Source organism: Mobula birostris, chromosome 6 (assembly GCF_030028105.1).
Source record: "Mobula birostris isolate sMobBir1 chromosome 6, sMobBir1.hap1, whole genome shotgun sequence".
Classification (NCBI taxonomy): domain Eukaryota; kingdom Metazoa; phylum Chordata; class Chondrichthyes; order Myliobatiformes; family Myliobatidae; genus Mobula; species Mobula birostris.
Window position 1 is genome coordinate 37950688 of NC_092375.1, and position 13913 is coordinate 37964600.

The 13913-nt window shown below is 48.1% G+C and overlaps 1 protein-coding gene across 5 annotated transcripts in view; it reads right to left on the reverse strand.

The window, feature by feature from the left end:
• Window positions 1-13913, reverse strand: part of LOC140198948 (uncharacterized) — an 82053-nt gene that overhangs the window by 21040 nt on the left and 47100 nt on the right. The window lies entirely within an intron of this gene.

Here is a 13913-nt window from a genome sequence, read left to right on the forward strand (position 1 = left end):
AGAAAGTGGTCACCAAGGCTCTGGTGGAGTATGACATATGATGATGATGTACAATGTATTCCAATGAAAGAAACTAGAAACATAGAAAACCTACAGCACAGTTCAGGCCCTTTGGCCAAAAAGCTGTGTTGAACATGTCCTGACCCGAGAAATTACCCATAGTCCTCTATTTTTCTTAGCTCCATGTACCTACCTAGGAGTCTCTTAAAAGACTCCATCGTTTCCACCTCCCATAGCCCTCCACATATTCACCATTCTCTGTGTAAAAAAAACTTACCTCTGACATCTCCTCTGTACCTACTTCCAAGCACCTTAAAACAATGCCCTCTCGTGCTAGCCATTCCAGTCCTGGGAAAAAGCCTCTGACTATCCACACAATCAATGCTTCTCATTATCTTACACACCTCTATCAGGTCACCTCTCATCCACTGTCGCTCCAAGGAGAAAAGGTCAAGTTCACTCAACTTGTTCTCATAAGGCATGCTCCCCAATCCAGGCAACATCCTTGTAAATCTCCTATGCACCCTTTCTATGGTTTCCACGTCCCTCCTGTAGCGAGGCGACCAGAATTGAGCACAGTACTCCAAGTGGGATATGACCAGGGTCCTATATAGCTGCAACATTACCTCTCAGCTCTTAAACTCAATCCTACAATTGATGAAGGCCAACGCACCATATGCCTTCTTAACCACAGAGTCAACCTGCGTAGCAGCTTTGAGTGTCCCATGGACTCAGGCTCCAAGTTCCTTCTGATTCTCCACACTGCCAAGAGTTTTATCAATACTATATTCTGCCATCATAGTTGACCTACCAAAATGAACCACCTCACACTTATCTGGGTTGAACTCCATCTGCCACTTCTCAGCCCAGTTTTGCATCCTACCGATGTCCCGTTCTAACCTCTGACAGCCCTCCACATTATCCGCAACACACCCAACTTTTGTGTCATCTGCAAATTTACTAACCCAACTCTCCACTTCCTCATCCAGGTCAATTATAAAAATCACGAAGAGTAGGGGTCCTAGAACAGATCCTTAAGGCACACCACTGGTCACTGACGTCCATGCAGAATATGACCCGTCTACAACCACACTTTGCCTTCTATGGGCAAGCCAGTTCTGGATCCACAAAGCAATGTCCCCTTGGATCCCATGCCTCCTTACTTTCTCACTAAGTCTTACATGGGGTACCTTATCAAATGCCTTGCTGAAATCCGTATACACCACATCTGCTGCTCTACCTTCATCAATGTGTTTAGTTACATCCTCAACCCTCCAATCGTCCAGAACCTCTTCTGTCCCCATTGATGATGCAATGATCATCGCCAGAGGCTCAGCAATCTCCTCCCTTGCTTCCCACAGTAGCCTGGGGTACATCCTGTCCGGTCCTGGCGATTTATCCAACTTGATGCTTCCCAACAGCTCCAACACATCCTCTTCCTTATTATCTACATGCTCAAGCTTTACAGTCCACTGCAGGTCATCCTTACAATCCCCAAGACCCTTTTCCGTAGTGAATATTGAAGCAAAGTATGCATTAAGTAACTATCTCCCCAGTTACATACACACTTTTCCACTGTCACACTTGATTGGTTCTATTCTCTCACATCTTATCCTCTTGCTCTTCACATACTTGTAGAATGCCTTGGGGTTTTCCTTAATCCTGTCTGCCAAGGCTTTCTCATGGCCCCTTCTGGCTCTCCTAATTTCATTCTTAAGCTCCTTCCGGCTAGCCTTATAATCTTCTAGATTCATATCATTACCTAGTATTTTGAACCTTTCGCAAGCTCTTCTTTTCTTCTTGACTAGATATAAGACAGCCTTTGTACACCACGGTTCCTGTACCCCATCATCCTTTCTGTCTCATTGGAACGTACCTACGCAGAACCCCATGCAAATATCCCTTGAATGTTTGCCAAATTTCTTCCATACATTTCCCTGAGAACATGTGTTTCCAATTTATGCTTCCAAGTTCTTGCCTGATAGCCTCATATTTCCCCTTACTCCAATTAAACATTTCCCTAACTTGTCTGTTCCTATCCTTCTCCAATGCTATGGTAAAGGAGATAGAACTGAGATCATTATCTCCAAAAGGCTCTCCCACTAAGACACCTGACACCTGAGCAGGTTCATTTCCTCTCCTCTTATAGGCTTATCTACATATTGCGTCAAGAAACCTTCCTGGACACACCTAACAAACTCCACTCCATCTAAACCCCTCATTCTAGGGAGATGCCAATCATTATTTGGGAAATTAAAATCTCCCACCACAACAACCTGGTTATTATTACTCCTTTCCAGAATCTGTTTCCCCATCTGCTCCTCGATGTCCCTGTTACTATTGGGTGGTCTATGTAAGGGGTTTCTTCTTTTATGTTACTGCAAAGGCTCATAAAATGGCTTCTTTGTTATGTTATAATAAAAAAGGCTTTTTTGTAATAATAACTGTGATGTAAGGAGTTCTCTCTCTCTCTGCTTGTTTGCATTATATTATTGATAAGAGAGAGAGAGAACAAACCAATGAGTGCCCACGTTATTCTTTTTGTGGGTGAGATTCTGTCTCATGTGGCTGGGAACCGTATGGTTTGGCGGGGCTTTCGGGAGGAGACCCGAGGAGGAAGGACATGCTAGAAGCGCTCTGGTCGACCACCGTGGTTGTGCCCGAGCGGCGAGTCGAGGGGGTCAGAGGGGATTGAATGGAGGAAAGAGGACCCCGTTAGTTGAGCTCCAGCTGTTGTGCATGAAGTGGTTGAACTCTGATAAGTCTGACACCTTTTACTTTATATTGCATCTCTATTAATTACATAGTTCCAGTAAGATTTATAAAGTGTAATCTGTAAATCGTACATTGTGTGCTGTCTGATATTTGATGTGCGAGTTTGTACCAGGTGGCATTACACAGCAACGACGCAACCGTGAGTCACGGTTTGGCGGCGGACGAGGTTTCCCCTAGATAAACACGAGCCGATAGACCTGAGCGTTACATTTATGGGGGGCAGCTTCCAGGGTTGAATTCTGTGTAAGCTGTATAAATCGCCACGTTAAGTAGTGTGGCGATGGATCAAGATAAGATTGTAAGCTGATGTGCGTTCGAGGACATACTAGTTAATCATGCCTGCGTGTTAAGTGGGGTGGATTTCTGTACTTCGGAAGAAGTGCTAATGCGAGGGTTGAGTCCGATTAAAGCTATCGGCAAGGTAGAACTGATAGCTAGAAGTTGCAGTAAAGAAGCAGAAGCCAGCTTGGTGTTGGTTCATACGAGTGCTGACGTCATGACATTGGAACTGCCAGCGACGGTCAGCGTCCAGGGGGAGGCGGGGCCGTAGGGCCTCCACACCCTCCCGGAGGAGGGATGTGAGAAGACACTGGAGGAGGAGTTTGATGAGACACCAGCAGCCAGTGGTGGAGGGTTGTAGGAATGTGTGAGGGAACAAGCTCTTGGGGTAATGAGGGAAGAGGAGCAGGGCAAGAGGGGTCAGAGTGGGAAGGATTGGCCAGGCCCTGTTCCCCAGCTAGAGGTGAAACCTCTGAGTTGGCAGCTGTCATTACCTCCCTGGTGAGAAGGGCCAAGGGGCCCCGCACGAAGCTGAGAATTTTCTCGGGAGCTGCGCCCACCCCGGAAGGGGAGGACGATTGTGAGACCTGGATCGAAAACACATTCCAGTTGTTATGGGAGTGGGGAAAAGCTCTCAGAATACATTTTTTGGCTGGAGATAATGCTTAATGGGTTGCAGCGCCGAGGGATAGTGAAGGCGGATAAGGTGGCGAAGTTGAGAATGAATCAGATATCTAGGGGTTCCCTGGGGGAGAACAAGGTGGCTTGGAGTCTTCAGCAGACCTATAAAAGGAGCCCCTCCCTTCCATCATTCGGTCAGCTGATTAGAGAGGTGCAGGAGGATGAGAGCGCGTTGGGCCGGAAAGAGGGCTCTGGCCACCGGGGACGATCCTCAGCGGTACAGGAGGTGGTGGCAGGGTTGAGAACCAAGTGACCCAAGGGGTCCTAGATGGGTAGGGACCCCTCGCATGAGTGGATTGACAGGGACAGCACCCCCTTCAGGGGGCGGGCAGTGTAGTGGGCTGGGAGTGGCAGGCGTCCCGGGAGGAGAGGGGCAGCAGGTAGTGTGTGCTATAACTGTGGGAAAGAGGGGCATTTCCGGCGGGAATGTGAGCTACAGCTGTGGGCAAGAGGGACACCTGGAAGGATTGTGAGAGTCCAGACGCCCCGCGGAGGGCAAGCCCCCGGGCAACTAAGAAGGGAGAGGTGTTGGGAAACTTAGGAGAGACTCAGTGAGGGAATGGATTGGAGTCTCTGGAGGAACACGTTCCCCGAAATCTGCCATGGGACCCCCGCAAGCCCAAGCCCTTATTCCGGATGGATCAGTGGAACCCCACTCCAGCGTGTCCCTACGGATAGAGGGAATCTTTGCAAGGGCCATCCTTGACACCAGGTCGCAGGTCACCTTATTGTACCGGTTGTTCTACAACAAATATCTAAAGCATTTGCCAGTAACTCCGTTTAATGCCCTGGAGATTTGGGGTATAAGTGATGGTGATTACCCGTACGATGGGTATCTGTCAGTGAGATTGGAATTCTCGGAGGGCGATGTGGGAATGTCTGAAGCCCTTGAGACGTTGGTGTTGGTTTGTCTGGATCCGGTGGAAACAGGTAGCACCGCCCTTCTGGTGGGGACTAACTCCCCTCGTGCGACGGCTCCTGGGAGCCTGTAAAGAGAAGGCGGGAGAGAACTTTCTGGAGACCCTCTCGATACACCCAGTGTTTCGAGCGGCGTTTGAAAAAGCCGGTGACCACAGGAGGCTGGATCCTGAGTTCAAACAAGGGACAGTGTGGTGTACTCAGGCAAGGCCTAAAGTGATATGGACAGGGGAGGTGGCACTAGTGTTGGGGACCCCCAGATTCCCCGGAGTACCGGCGGGCGAGGCCCTGTTAGTAGATGCCCCGGAAAACCTTGAAGGGGAGTCCCGGATCCCGGCTGGGGAGCTGGTGAGACCTGAATTGCAGAGGCCCTCAGTTCTACATGCATGCCGGATGGGGGTGATTGTAATGAACACAACGGAGAGGGAGATCACCTTTAAGAGCGGGATGCCCCTCGTGCACTTGCTCCCGGTGACAGTGATGTCTAGCGCCCCCGTGAGGCCCACTGGAGGAAAACTATTGGAGAACAGGGGGCGGCTGACCGAGGAGGCCTTTAATTTTAAGGACTCCCCTGAGCCCCCAGAGTGTAAGAGAAGGCTGGTGGAGAAGATGTTGAAGCTAGGGGATGTCTTTTCTCAGGGTGAGTTTGATGTGGGTTGTTCCAAGAGCACTCGTCACACTATCCAACTGACAAATGGCACCCTGCTTAGAGAAAGGTCGCGGCGGCTGGCCCTGGCTGACATGGAAGATGTGCGGCAGCACTTGCGCCAGTTGAAGGATGCGGGGATTATCACGGAGTCCCGGAGCCCGTGTCCCCCATAGTAGTGGCTAGGAAGAAAAATGGGAAGGATACGCACGTGCGTGGACTACAGCAGCGGTCCCCAACCACTGGGCCGCAAAGCATTTGCTACTGGGCCACGATGAAACGATATGATTTGGTGATATGAGTCAGCTGCACCTTTCCTCATTCCCTGTCATGGTCACTGTTGAACGCACACGAGGTCATTACTCGCGCGTCATCCATGTAATGTGGGAAGGAGATCAACTCCTCCAGTTTGCAAATGAGGGTGGGCTGAAAAGTATGTTTGACATAACATCTCTGCCGGCATTTTGGATCAAAGTCAAGGCTGAATATCCTGAGATAGCCACGAAAGCACTGAAAACGTTGCTTCCATTTTCAACATCATATTGCTGCAAAGCGGGCTTTTCTGCAATGAATGTAACGAAAACTAAATTGCGGAATAGACTGGACATAAGGAACCCCCCTCGAGTATTGCTGTCTTCCATCACCCTTCGATGGCACCGTCTTGTTGCAGGGAAACAAGCCCAGGGCTCCCACTGATTCAGCGATATTGGTCTGGTGTAATGATTTTATATGTTCATACGAGAAAAATATGTGCTGTGTGTTTAATATCCAAACGTTACTTAAACTGTTATAATGCTATTGACTTATAATTGACTTAACACTATATTCATTCGAGGAAAATATGCACTATGTGTTTAATATTAAATTCGTTAGATAAACCCTTTTAGAAACAAAATTGAGTGTATTAGCCACTTATCACCTACATTCTGGTCGTGATTAAACGATTTGTAGAAAAAAAAATCGGCACGTACACGCATGCGCACTGGTGCCCACGCAAGGCTTCATGGTCATGGAAGTCTTTCTCAGGGTAAGCTCAACGTATTTGACTGCTACTCTTGTCCATTGGCAACCCTATCCACCCCCCCCCCCATCCCCCGGTCGGTCAGTCCACAAGAGTGTTGCCAATATTAAACCAGTCCGCAGTGCAAAAAAGGTTGGGGACCCCTGGACTACAGGACCCTGAACCAGCTCACTGTCTCTGACCAGTATACAGTCGAGGGTTGAAGACGCGTTGGCCTGTCTGAATGGTGCCCAGTGGTTTAGTGTATTGAATTTGCGCAGTGGGTACTACCAGATTCCAATGAGTGGGGCCAATAAAGAGAAGGTGGCCTTCATCTGTCCCCTGGGATTCTTTCAGTTCGAACGAATGCCCCAAGGCATATCAGGGGCCCCAGCCACTTTCCAGAGACTCATGGAGAGGATAGTGGGGAAATATGAACCTGCTCGAGGTGTTGGTGTATCTGGATGATTTGATAGTGTTTGGATCTACTTTGGAAGAACATGAGGAGTAGCTGCTGAAGGTGTTAAGCCGGCTGAAGGAGGAAGGGTTGAAATTTTCCCTGGATAAATGCCAGTTCTGCAAGACGTCTGTCGGCTATGTCGGACACATAATCTCGCGAGGTGGAGTGGCTACTGATCTAGCTAAGATAGACGCAGTGACCACCTGGCCGAGACCCCAGACTGTGAGCGCCCTGCGCTCGTGTTTGGGGTTCTGTGGGTATTATCAGCGATTCGTGAAAGGATACGCTAAAATGAGTCACCCATTGAACCAGCTTTTGCGTGGCTATCCCCCCGTGGGGAAGAAAAGGAAGGGAGACCGAGGGCAAGAGGCAGGAGGATACCTGAACCCGTCGGAGCCCTTTGGATCGAGGTGAGATGCTTAATGCGAGGAGGCGTTCCAATCTCTGAAAAGGGTGCTGACACAGGCCCCGGCGTTGGCTTTTGCTGACCCCTGGAAGCCGTATGTGCTACACACGGATGCCGGCCGAGAGGGGCTGGGGGCTGTCCTGTACCAGGGGCAGGGCAATGGATTGAGGCCTTCTGAGAGACACTATGCCACTCACAAGTTGGAGTTCCTGGCACTGAAATGGGTGGTGGTGGACAAGTTGAGTGACTATCTATACGGGGCCAAGTTTGAGGTGAGGACGGACAACAATCCTCTAACTTATATTCTGACCTCAGTGAAACTGGACGCTGCAGGGCATCGGTGGTTGGCGGCCTTGTCTACCTATGAGTTCAGCCTGTAGTACCGGCCAGGGAGCCGGAACATCGATGCAGATGCTTTATCTCATCAGGCACATGAGGGATCGGGCACGGATGAGGAGTGGGAGAGTGTCCCTGCCCCGGGAGTGAAGGCCATGTGTCAATTTGCGAGTGACGTTAAGGCAGGAGACCTGATGAGGCCGGATTGGGCAGTGGATCAATTGGGGTTGATGATGACGCGCTACCCACTGTTTACTGTAATTTGACTGCTCTGAAGAACAGGCAGTTGCCAGAGTTGAGCCCCGAGGAAGTGGGGGCGGCTCAGCGAGATGACCCGAGCATTGGCACTATCTGGTGTGCGGCTAAAAAGGGGGATATGGCTCAGGCGGAGAAGGCGAAGCACGCCTCAGTGCCCTTACTACTGAAGGAATAGCCTCGGTTGAAGATGAAGAACCAAATCTTGTACCGGGTCACGTCACCCCCGGCATTGGCCATGCCTGAGAAGTATCAGAAGACTGTGCTCAAGTCACTACATGATAATTCCAGGCGTTTGGGGGTGGAAAAGACCCATGGATTACTCAAGGACTGGTTTTACTGGCCCCGGATGAGGGGGGAGGTCGAAGAATACTGAGACATGCAGTCGCTGCATCTGAAGGAAGACCCTGTCTGTGCAGACGGCTCCTTTGTCCCACTTGCAGAGTGCGGGACCCATGGACCTGGTGTGTATGGATTTCCTGTCTATTGAGCCAGACACCAGCAACACCACGAATGTCTCAGTCATCAAGGATCACTACACTAGGTATGCTCAGGCATTTCCTACTAAGGACCAGAAAGCAACTACAGTGGCGAAGGTGTTATGGGAGAGGTACTTTGTTCATTATGGCCTCCCCAAACGGATAGTGATCAGGGAGGGGACTTCGAGAGCAGGCCATGAATTACTGGATATGCTTGGGGTCGAGAAATCCAGGACCATGCCCTATCACCCGCAGGGTGATCCTCAGCCCGACATGTTTAACCAGACCCTGTTGGACATGCCGGGACTCTGGAGACAGTCAGAAGAGTAAGTGGAGTCAGCACATCGGGCATTTGGTTCACTGTTATATTTGTACCCGCAATGACGCTGCCGGGCACTCGCCTCATTATCTGATGTTCAGGCGGGAAGGGAGGATGCCCATTGACCTTTGTTTTGGGACTGAAGCAGGTGAATTACCTTCGAAGCCATATCTGAAGTATGTATTCGATATGTGGAAAGAGTTGAAAAGGGCATACAAGTTGGCCGAGGCAGCAGCCATCAAGCAGGATCAAGAAAATAAGAGGAGGTATGATCAGAAAGTGAAGTTCACCCAACTTATGCCAGGAGACTGGGTCCTCACACGGAATTTAGGACTACCTGGTAAGCACAAGTTGGCAGATCGCTGGGCGGCCACCCCCTATGTGGTACAGAGCCAGATGCCGAACCTACCTGTTTACCGGTTGAGACCGGAGGATGGGAAGGGGCTTGTCAAGGTACTCCATCAGAACCACCTATTGCCTCTGGGTCAAGAGGTGCAGGTAGACCAAGAGCCCGAATTGGAGTTTACGCCTCTGGAGGCGTGGGGCGAGGGAAGAGCCCACCGTGAAAGAGATACTGATTTGGAAGACGATGATTCAGATGCGTCGTACCTACTTCTGTTCATTAATTCCCCGGTACCAGAAGAGGAGGCTTCTGACCCTTCCCCCGCTGAGTTAGGTGAGAGGAGGGAGGGTGTGGTGGGGGGGGGGGGGGGAGGCAGCCTGGGATACAGCCGGCCTTGGAGGGAAAGAGGGTGGAACCAGAACCTGAGACAGAGGGCTCCAAGCTGACGAGGGGTCCCAGTGAGAGAGCAGGCGAGTGTTCGACAGGTAGACCCAGGGTGTCTCCAGTGGTGTCTGAGCTGGAAGGGTCGTCAGAGGAGGTATGGAGGTCTCAGAGAAGTAGGAACCCCCCAGAGAGGTGACTTATGTAGCGCTGGGAGAACAGGGTGTGATTTCTACTGCCCTGGGAAGTTATGTTACTGCTTTATCCACCTGGTTTGAGTTTTGTGTTTTGCAAGAAGGATTGGTGAACTCCTTTAATGACATAAGGACATAACTTTATTTGGTGGGGGGGGGGGGGAGAGTGTAAGGGGTTTCTTCTTTTATGCTACTGCGAAGGCTCATAAAATGGCTTATTTGTTATGTTATAATAAAAAAGGCTTTTCTGTAATAATAACTACGATGTAAGGAGTTCTCTCTCTCTCTCTCTCTCCGCTTGTTTGGGTTATATTATTGATAAGAGAGAGAGAACGAACCAATGAGTGTCCATGTTATTTTTTTCGTGGGTGATATTCTGTCTCATATGGCTGGGAACTGTGTGGTCTTGCAGGGCTTTTGAGAGGAGACCCGAGGAAGAAGGACGTGCTGAAAGCACTCTGGTCGACCACCGTGGTTGTGTCCAAGCGGCGAGTCGAGGGAGTCAGAGGGGATTGAATGGAGGAAAGAGGACCCCTTTAGTTGAGCTCCAGCTGTTGTGCATGAAGTGGTTGAACTCTGATAAGTCTGGCACCATTTACTTTCCCTTTTATATTGTATCTCTATTAATTACATAGTTCCAGTAAGATTTATAAAGTGTAATCTGTAAATCGTACATTGTGTGCTGTCTGATATTTGATGTGCGAGTTTATACCAGGTGGCATTACACAGCAACGACGCAAATGTGAGACACGGCTTGGAGGGCGGACGGGGTTTCCCCTAGATAAACACGAGCCGATAGACCTGAGCATTACATCTATAAAAAACACCCAGGAATTATTGACCCCTCCCTGTTCCTAACTTTCACCCAAAGTCAGTAGACAATCCCTCCATGACTTCCTGCTTTTCTGCAGCCATGACACTATCTCTGATCAACAGTGCCAGGCCCCCACCTCTTTTGCCTCCCTCCCTGTGCTTTCTGAAACACCTAAAGCCTGGCACTCGAAGTAACCATCCCTGCCTCTGAGCCATCCAAGTCTCTGCAATGGCCACAACATCATAGCTCCAAGTGCTGATCCACTCTCTAAGCTCATCTGCTTTGTTCATAATACTCCTTGCATTAAAATAGATGTATCTCAGACCTTTGGTCTGAGCATGTCCCTTCTCTATCACCTGCCTATCCTCCCTCTCGCACTGTCTCCAAGTTTTCTCTATTGTGAGCTAACAGCCCCTTCCTCCGTCACTTCAGTTCTGTTGCCACCCCCCCAGCAATTTTAGTTTAAACTCTCCCCAATAGCCTTTGCAAACCTCCCCGCCAGGATATTGGTGGCCCTGGGATTAAGAGCAACTCATCCTTTTTGTACAGGTCCCACCTGTCCCAAAAGAGGTCCCAATGATCCAGGTGGTTGCCTCCCTGCTGCCAGGGTGCGGGACGTCTCAGATCGGGTCCAGAGTATTCTGAGGAGAGTGTGAGCTATAGACATAGACAGAAAAAGAGAGGGGGTCCTGAAGGAAGATTACTGGGAGCTAGGAAGAAAATTGAAAAGCCGGACCTCCAGAGTAATAATCTCAGGATTACTGCCTGAGCCACACGCTAATGAAGGTAAGAATAGCAGAATTAAGCAGATGAATGTGTGGGTAAATAACTGGTGCACGGCATAGGGCTTCAAATTCTTGGATCATCGGGATCTACTTTGGGGGAGGTATGACTTATACAAAAACAATGGGTTACACCTGAACTCAAAGGATACTAATATCCTGGCGGGATTGTTTAATATAGCTGTTGGGGAGGGTTTAAACTAAGTTGGCGGGGGAAGGAAACCAGGGTGTTAGGGTCGAGGAAGAGGAAAATAGAAATAAGTCAAAAATACTGTGCAGCAAAGATGGCAAGAAGGACAGGCAAGTGAATAGAAAGGATAATTTGCTGTGCGATAAATATAGCAAAATCAGTAACACATACTGATCTAAATGTACTGTACTTAAATGCACGCAACATTAGAAATAAAGTGAATGACCTTGTTGCACAGCTACAGGTTGAGACATGACATTGTGGCCATCACCGAGTCATGATTAAATGATGGATGTGATTGGGAGCTGAATGTCTAAGGATACACAGTGTATAGGAAAGATAGGAAGGTGGGTATAGGGGGTGGCGTGGCCCTGATGGTAAGCAACGACATCAAACCACTAGGAAGACGGAACATAGGATCAGAAGAGGTAGAATCCTTACGGGGCGAGTTAAGAAATGGCAAGGGTAAAAAGACACTAATAGCAGTTATATACAGGCCTCCAAACTACAAGTTACAGCTGGAAATAGAAAAAGCGTGTCAGAAGGAAAATGTCAAGATTTTATGAAGGAAAGTGAGGGATTTTAATACGAAAGTGGATTGGGAAAGTCAGGAAGGTACTGGATCTCAGGAGTTTGTAGAATGCCTGCTGGATGGCTTTTTGGAGCAGCTTGTCCAGAAGCCCACCAGGGGACCGGCTGTTTTGGATTGGGTGCTGTGTAATGAACCTGAGGCGATTAGGGAGCTGGAGGTAATAGAACCCCTTGGAAGTAGTGATCATAATATGATTGAGTTCAGTTTCAAATTTGAAAAGGAGAAGCTGGTATCAGGTGTATCGATATTTCAGTGGAACAAAGGAAATTACAATGGTATGAGAGAGAGGAAGTGGCCCAAGTAGATTGGAAAAGTAAACTAGATGGAGGGACAGTCGAGTAGGAACTTCATCCAATTCTGCAAGAAATAAGGAAAGTGCAGGAAAAATATATTCCAAGAAAAAAGAAAACCATGAATGGAAAAATGGCACAAATGTGGGTAACGAGAGAGGTTAAGGTTAAAATAAAAGAGACGGCGTACAAGGAAGCAAAGATTAGTGGGAAAACTGAGGACTGGATGACTTAAAAATTTACAGAATGAAACTAATAAAGTCATTAGGAAAGAAAAGAAAAGATGAATTATGAAAGGAAGTTGGAAATTGACATTAAAAAGGATACAGAGTTCTTTTTTTAAATATATGAAGAGTAAAAGAATGACACGGGTAGATATAGGACTGATTGAAAATGATGCTGGAGAAATTATAATGGGTAACAAAGAGATGGCAGAGGAACTAAATAAGTATTTTGCATCAGTCTTCACAGTGGAAGACATTAGCAACATACCAGATAGCCAGAGGTCTCAAGGAATAGAATTAGATATAGTCAAGATTATTAGACAAAGTGCTTGGGAAGCTAAATAGACTAAGAATAGTTAAGTCTCCCAGACCAGATGAGGTGCACCCACAGGTTCTGAAGGAGGTGGCTTTGGAGATTGTGGAGGCACTGGAAATGATCTGCCAGGAATCAATAGACTCTGGCATGGTTCCGGAGGACTGGAAGGTCGCAAATGTAGTTCCGCTGTTTAAGAAAGGAGGGAGGCAGCAAAAAGAAAATTACAGACCTATTAGTCTGACATCTGTAGTTGGAAAATTATTGGAGTCGATCCTCAAGGACGAGGTTATGAAATACCTCGAGGTGCATGACAAGATAGGCCCAAGCCAGCATGGTTTCATGAAGGGAAGATCCTGCCTCACCAACCTATTGGAATTTTTTGAGGCAATCTCAAATAAGATTGATAAGGGCTAAGTTTGCGGATGACACCAAGATAGGTGGAGGAGCAGGAAGTGTTGAAGAAACGGAAAGGTTGCAGAGAGACTTGGTCAGTTTAGGAGAGTGGGCAAAGAAATGGCAGATGAGATACAATGTTGAGAAATGTACGGTTGTACATTTTGGAAGAAGAAATAATCAGGCAGATTATTATTTAGATGGGGAGAAAATTCAAAAATCAGAAGTGCAAAGGGACTTGGGGGTCCTCGTGCAGGATACCCTAAAGGTTAACCACCAGGTTGGATGGCAGTAAGGAAAGCGAATGCTATGTTGGCATTCATTTCAAGAGGAATAGTGTAAAAGAGTAAGGAGGTTTTGATGAGGCTCTATGGGGCACTGGTGAGACCTCATTTGGAATACTGTGTTCAGTTTTGGGCCCCTATCTTAGAAGGGATATTCTGATGTTGGAGAGAGTTCAGAGAAGATTTACGAGGATGATTCCTGGAATGCAGGGGCTAACATATGAAGAGCATTTGTCAGCTCTTGGACTGTATTCATTAGAGTATAGAAGAATGAGAGGGGATCTCATAGTAACATTTCGAATGTTGAAAGGGTTGGACAGAGTAGATATGGAAAGTCTGTTTCCCTTGGTGGGTGAGACCAGGACAAGAGGCCAGAGTCTTAGAATTAGAGGGTACTCATTTAAAACAGAGATGAGGAGAAATTTTTATAGCCTGAGGGTTGTGGATTTATGGAATTCTTTGCCACATACAGCTGTGGAGGCCTGATCATTGAGGGTGTTTAAGGAGGGGAGGAGAATGATAGGTATCTAATTAGTCAGGGTATCAAGGGATATGG